This window comes from Thamnophis elegans, chromosome 2 (genome assembly GCF_009769535.1).
Source record: "Thamnophis elegans isolate rThaEle1 chromosome 2, rThaEle1.pri, whole genome shotgun sequence".
NCBI lineage: Eukaryota > Metazoa > Chordata > Lepidosauria > Squamata > Colubridae > Thamnophis > Thamnophis elegans.
In genome coordinates, this window is record NC_045542.1 from 155,008,873 (window position 1) to 155,016,692 (window position 7,820).

Consider the following 7,820-nt stretch of genomic DNA (forward strand, 5'->3'; position numbering starts at 1 on the left):
GAAAACACACACACACACACACACACAAACACACATAACAGAGAGAGGGAGAGGGAGAGAGAGAGAGAGAGATTTATTTTATTTTATTATTTTTTTCAACTTCCCTTATGTGCGGCCAGAACATGAAAATAACATTTAAGCTGCTGATTCAGTTCTACAGAGGAATTAGTGAGTCTGTCATCTGCACCTCTATAACTGGAGAATTAGAACTGGAGAAAAAACAATGATGACCAACCTGCCTTCCACTGAGGACCTGTACACTGCACGAGTCAAAAAAGAGGGCGGTGAAAATATTTACAGACTCCTCGCATCCTGGACATAAATTGTTTCGACTCCTACCCTCAAAACTATATGGCGCTGCACACCAAGACAACTAGACACAAGGGCAATTATTTCCCCAACGCCATCACTCTGCTAAACAAATAATTCCCTCACTACTGTCAAACTATTCACTAAGGCTGCATTACTATTACTATTAGTCTTCTCATTGTTCCCATCACCCATCTCCTCCCACTTATGATTGCAGGACCGTAACTTTGTTGCTTGTATCCTTATCTATATTGATACTGCTTCCTTCTTGCTTATTTGTACCCTATGACTATCATTAAGTGCTGTACCTTATGATTCTTGACGAATGTATCTTGTCTTTTGATGTACACCGAGAGCATCTGCACCAAAGACAAATTCCTTGTGTGTCCAATCACACTTGGCCAATAAAGAATTCTATTCTATTTAATACAATACAGTACTTAAACAAAATGGTTCATTTGAGATCTGCATACGTGGTTGGGGTAGATTGCAGGGGTGACCCTGAAATATAATTCTATCATATTTTATCTTAAATTATTGTATTCTATTCCAATTCCATTTTAAATCGTATTTTATTCCAATTCCATTTTAAATTGTATGTTATCAAATTCCATTTTATATTGCTTTTATCAAATTTTAGTAATAATTTGTTTCTGGAACTTTGCATTTCCATATGGCCCAAGGGCTAATCAATAAAGACTCAATGTCAATATGGTGGGGGATCTTTTTTTAAAGCAAAAAAAGAGAAGAGAATTGGATGTTTCTCTGTTTTCTCTAAGGGATTTGTCCTCCAGTGCAATGCCAATTCCCATTTATTTGCTCCCTACAGTGTCATACATCTTGAGGAAAGTTCCCCACCCGGAAAAATGCTGAGATTGGTGGGATAGGTGGGCGGCAAGAAGGAAAAAAATTGGCAACTTTAAGGAGTCTCTGGGAGCCCTGTCCTCAATTATTTTCGAGTCTCAAGAATTGTTCAATGAATTTTTTTTCTCCCTCTAATTCCAATTTGGGGGGGGGGGGGGGGACAATGGATTAAAAATCCACTTCGGCCTCTGAATTTTAAGATGGGCTGCGGGAATAGATCGCAAATGTGGACGTTGGCTCTTTATGGGGGGGGGGGGGAACTTCGCCTTTTAAGTTAAATCCTCTTCTTCTCCAGCCGGTTTCATGCTGTTAAATGGCCAAAAGCGCTATTTCCCTCCAAAATCAAAATGCCCGAGGAAGATGCGCCCTTCCCTCGCGGTTATCAAGTCTAAAATTTACTTTCGGTGTAACTTCAGCATCCAATCTATCAAGAGAATTGTACTTTTGACATTAGATGCATGTCCTCCAGGCCCGCTTGGATGGGCATTTATGGGAGCTGCTCCCCTTTAATATTTCAGTCGAAGTTATGAAACGTGCGTGGGATCGCTTGCACGTGGGAATCATCGAGTTTACGGGAGCATTCCGGGAAACGGTGGGAAAAAAGTAGCGGCACCCACCCTCCTAAGGATATGCTTGCAAACGCGCTGCATTTTCCTATTTCCTCCCCTTTTACCCAACGTAACGGGCCTAACGTGATGCGAAAGCCACACACCCCTCTTGAGTTTTCCTAACTCTATGCGCGCAGGTGCCTCCAAGAGGAGCGGAAAAACTCGGAGGAGGAGCGCTTGTGACACCTGCGGTTCGCAAAGCAACCCCGCCAGCGTTGGGGCAGGGAAGGAAGCACCAAAGCAGGGGCAGGGTAGACTTCTGCCCAGGCAGGGGGCTCCTCTAGGCTGCCGGTGTGTTCCAGCCCCGTGTTTAATGTGTGGGATAGAATGAAGATCAGGTGAAGTACTAGTCTATGGAGATACTCAGCCATCCAGCTCACAGTTGTTCCAAAGGTGCTTTTTTTTAAGAGGCCAACTGGACTTTCTGGGTTTTTTTTGAAGACGTTTCGCTTCTCATCCAAGAAGCTTCTTCGGCTCTGACTGGATGGTGGGGAATATTCAGGGCTGAAGAAGCTTGGCAATGGGCTCATATTCATGACCTCTGCTGGGTCCCAGGACCATGTGTGATCCACTTTTGTGACCTTCCTGACTCGCAAAGTCAATGGGGAAGCCACATTCACTTAGCAATCAGGTTACTGACTTATCAACTGCAGTGATTCAATTAACAACGGTGGCAAGAAAAGTTGTAAAATGGGGCAAAACTCGTTTAACCACAGGAATTTGGGGCTCAATAGTGGCCATAAGTCAAAAAAGTTCCTTTTTTTTTACTACCGGTTCGCTCCTGCGTGCACATGCGCTGGTGCACACGCACAATGCTTTTGCACATGTACAGAAGCGTCCAGATGGGTGGGTGGAAACTCCCAGTTTGCCCACTCCAGGCCGAACTGGAAGCAACCCACCTCTGCCGTAAATCGAGTACCTGTATTACATCCAGTTTTGGTCACCATGTTAGAGAAAAGATGTTGAGACTCTGGAAAGAGTGCAGACAAGAGCAATGAAGATGCTTAGAGTACTTTGTAGGTTAAAACACATGAGGAGGAATTGGATATGTCTAGTAGTTTAATGAAAAGAAGGACTAGGGGTGACATGATAGCATTGTTCCAGAATTGGAGGGGCTGCCCCAAAGAAGAGGGAGTCAAGCTATTCTCCAAGGCACCTGAAGGCAGAGCAAGAAGCAATGGGTGGACACTAATCAAGGAGAGAAGCAACCTAGAACTAAGGAGAATTTTTTTAACGATTAACCAGTGGAACGGCTTTGCCTTCAGAAGTTGTGGGTGCTCCATCACTGGGGGCTTTTAAGAGGAGACTGGATAGACACTTGTCTGGAATGGTACAGGACAGGGGTGTCAAACTTGATTTTATTGAGGGCCGCATCAGGTTTGTGTTTGACCTGGGGGGGGGCAGAGTCAGTGTGGCTTGGGTGGGTGTGGCCAACTCAACGTGACTTGTGTCGTGGGCGCCTGTGGTGGCCCCAATATTCTGCCAGCGAAAATGGGCCCCAGAGCTTCGTTTTCAGCTAGGACAGTCTTCTGCAACTGCCTGCAAGTGAAAATGGAGCTCAGGATGGCCATACGCAGCCTCACAAACTCCATTTTCAGCTGCGATGTCCTGAAACCACAGGCTAGTCCATTGCTGTTTTCAAGGCAGCCCTACAGGCTGGATCTAAACACCTCCTGAGATGGATATGGGCCCTTGGCCTTTAGTTTGACACCCCCGGTATAGGATCTCCTGCTTGAGCAGGGGGTTGGACTAGAAGACCTCCAAGATCCCTTCCAGCTCTGTTATTCTATTCCCATCCAAGCAGAATTGAAGGTTGTCATAATTCTGGTCTTTATCTCTGTGGATGTAGTTTTACATCCCCCCCCCCCCAAACACCTTCATTGTGTATTTCTGACAGGACTGCCAACTTGCTGGTTTTGCCTGGAGCAGTGTTTCTCACACTTATATCTTTTAGATGTGTGGACTTCAACTTCATATGCTGGTTGAGGAATTCTGGGAGTTGAAGTCCACACATTTTAAAGTTGCAAACCTTGAGAAACTCTGGCCTACAGCCTTTTTGGTAGAAAATTATATGTACAAAGAGGAGACAGAGACTCATGCAGTTTAGTTGGAATTAAAAGCAAAGCAGAATACAGTACTATTGCCAAAATTCATTCATTCATTCATTCATTCATTCATTCATTCATTCATTCATTCATTCATTCAGTCAGTCAGTCAGTCAGTCAGTCAAGTCAGTCAATCTGTCTGTCTGTCTTTCTCTCTTTCCTTTTTCCTTTTCCTTTTCTTTTTCTTTCTTTCTGTCTCTTTCTCTTTCCTTTTTCCTTTCTTGTTCTTGTTCTCCCTCCCTCCCTCCCTCCCTCCCTCCCTCCCTCCCTCTCTCTCTCTCTCTCTCTCTCTCTCTCTCTCTCTCTCTCTCTTAAATTACAGACATTTAATCTCTTTCCTAAGACACATATTTACATTGGCTTTTCTATTTGTTCCAATGTGTGGCTGCTCCTCCTGTTCCTGCATATTTATGCAGCACCAAAACCTTTCAAAATGTAAGCTTATTCTGTGGGTGGCCCAGCCTCTTTGTGGACTGGAATCTGTCCCATTTGGGCATGGCGAGGCCTTGCAGGCCAAACTGTTTCGCCTGCCAATCTTCACCCTGCTTCTTTTTTTTGGGGGGGGGGGGAGACAAAAAAAATTGCCTTCTGGCCTGTGGTGATGGGAGTTGTAGTACAAGGCCATGGATGGAGGAAGTGGTTTAAAAAACGATTGTCCTATTTGGTTGTCTTCAAAAGCCTGTGACTGAGTTGTTGATGCAATAAACTGTGGTTAGTCACACCCAGCCAGTGGGTGTGTTAGTTAAGATCACTATTCAAATCTAAACTCGGAACAGTGAAATAAATCACGATTGAATTATGGATAAGCTCATAGGAACATGGTAAAATTTAAGAATGTGCTATACAGCATGCCAGGGGTTTCCAATCACTGAGTATCAGACTGTGGCCTCTTGAGACCGGGCCCCACAAGTGGCAGGCGAGCGTGCCAAGCTTCATTTGCACAAGCGTGTGCATGCATGAAACCATCCCCTCTCCTCCCCCACCCCCACCCCCGCTGCCACTGGTCTACAGAGCCAGAAATGTTGGAGATCATTGTTATATGCCACCTCACAAAATTGTTGGAAGAAGGAATATGTCCATCCCTGGACTTTGTGCCATGGTGTTCTGGCCTGCTACTGTGTACACATAGATGGACCAGGGAAGTTTTACAGGTGGTCCTCAATGCATGACCACAACTACACACATATTTTCTGTTGCTAAGTGAGACATTTGTTTCAATGAGTTTTGCCCCATGGTATGGCTTTCTTGCCACAGTTATGTGAATAGCTGCAGCAGTAAAGTTAAGTCGCATGATTATTAAGTGAACCTATTTTTCCCCATTGACTTTGCTTGTCAGAAGGTTACAAAAGGTGATCAACTGATCCCGGAACACTGCAAATATCATAAATATGAGTCAGTTGCCAAGCATTTGAATTTTGATCACGTGACCATGGGAATGTTGCAACAGTCATAAGTGCCAAAAATGGTTAACCAAAGCCCTGTGCAAATTCTATATTCTTCATTCTTCTTCAGAAAAGCAGATCTGAGACAGGAGAATTGCTGCCCTTCCGTATTACTTAGCATAAATTAACACAAGTTTGTTAGCCGTGGATAATTTCCACAGCCACTATGTCTATCTCTACTTATTGGAAAAGTGACAAGTTGAGGGCCAAAGATGGCGAAGATGTTACTACTTTTTCAGACCTGGAGTTTAAGCAGAAGCCAGCAATTGAGATCAGAAAGCTGTTTCTATGTAGCAGTAATTATGTTACTGCCATTTTTTGGGGCAGTAACATAATTACTTCAAAATCTGGTGAGTCCTGTTGAGAACATTGATAGACTGCTCAAAAGTAAAAAAAAATATATGCCAGTGGCTGCCTTGATTATTTTGATCTCCCACCTATTTCTACCCCAAAAGCCTTCCCCTTGATGGTTCATCGGGGTCCAAATTACTGGACATGCTTCAGTGGTGGGATTCAAAATGTTTTACTACCGGTCCTGTGGGTGTGGCCTGATGGGCCTGGTGTGTCTTGGTGGGCATGGCAGGGGAAGGATACTGCAAAATCTCCATTCCTGCCCCGCTCCAAGGGAAGGATACTGCAAAATCTCCATTTCCTCCCCACTCAGGGGGAAGGATACTGCAAAATCTCTATTCCCTCCCTACTCCAGGGGAAGGATGCTGCAAAATCTCCATTCTCTCCTCACTCCAGGGGAAGGATACTGCAAAATCTCCATTTCCTCCCCACTCCAGGGGAAGGATACTGCAAAATCTCCATTCCCTCCTCACTCCAGGGGAAGGATACTGCAAAATCTCCATTTCCTCCCCACTCCAGGGGAAGGATGCTGCAAAATCTCCATTCCCTCCTCACTCCAGGGGAAGGATACTGCAAAATCTCCATTCCCTCCTCACTCCAGGGGAAGGATACTGCAAAATCTCCATTCTCTCCCCACTCAGGGGGAAGGATACTGCAAAATCTCCATTCCCTTCCCACTCCAGGGGAAGCATACTGTGAAATCTCCATTCCCTCCCCACTCCAGGGAAAGGATACTGTAAAATCTTCATTCCCTCCTCACTCCAGGGGAAGGTTACTGCAAAATCCCCATTTCCTCCCCACTCCAGGGGAAGGATACTGCAAAATCTCCATTCCCTTCCCACTCCAGGGGAAGCATACTGTGAAATCTCCATTCCCTCCCCACTCCAGGGAAAGGATACTGTAAAATCTTCATTCCCTCCTCACTCCAGGGGAAGGTTACTGCAAAATCCCCATTTCCTCCAGATCAGCTGGAACTTGGTAGGCAGAAAATAGATGGGGCGGGGTCAATTAGAGGTGGTATTTACTGCTTATCTGAACTACTCAAAATTTCTTCTACAGGTTCTCCAGAACTGGTGAGAACCTGTTGAATACCACCTCTGTCATGGTTTGGGGGAGAAAAACGTAATCCAGATGTGAGAAGATGCTCCAGAAAATGGAAAGAAAGCACTAGATCTCCTTTAGGATCCTGGCAGGAGCAAAGGTAAGTTAACCATCTGAGAGTCCTGTTTGTATATTCCAAAGGTGCTTTTTCAGGAGGATTTTTTTGTTCTTTCTTTGAAGACCTTTCGTTTCTCATCCAAGAAGCTTGTTCAGCTTCAGATAAACCAGCGGTGGGTTCCGGATCCCGTTGCAACCAGTATGCTGTGACGGGGCCAAGCATCTACCTCGGGCACGCACACTGTGCATGCCTGCACACTCCACTGCCCTGCGATACCCCAGCTGCTTGGCAGAGGTCGTGCAGGCACCGTACGCTGTGCGTGTGTGCACAATTGGCCCGTTTCCCTCAAAAAGAGGTAGAACGCACTGTTCTGGTACAGTGGCTGCTGCTGTCAGCGGCCACCATAACACCACTACCAGGCCGAACCGCCTGGAAACCACCCCTGAGATAAACACAGATAAACATCCAAGTGCTTCAATGACCCTCACAAAGGATGCAAATGACCAGCTGTCTTCAAGGAATATAAATCCTTCCATCCCCCACCATCCTGTCGGAGCTGAAGAAGCTTCTTGGATGAGAAGCGAAACGTCTTCAAAAGACAAAACGAGAAAGTCCAGTTGCCTCCTGAAAAAAATATGAATCAGTTTGTAAGCATCTGAATTTGGATCCTGTGACCATGGGGATGCTGCAATGGTGATAAGTGTGAAAAAAGGTCATAAGCAAAGGTGGTATTCAGCAGGTTCTGACCAGTTCTGGAGAACCGGTAGCGGAAATTTTGAGTAGTTCAGAGAACCGGTAAATACCACCTCTGGCTGGCCCCGCCCCCATCTATTCTCCACCTCCCGAGTCCCAGCTGATCAGGAGGGAATGGAGATTTTGCAGTATCCTTCCCCTGACATGCCCACCAAGCCACACCCACCAAGCTAAGCCACACCCACAGAACTGGTAGTGAAAAATTTTGAATCCCACCACTGAACCATGT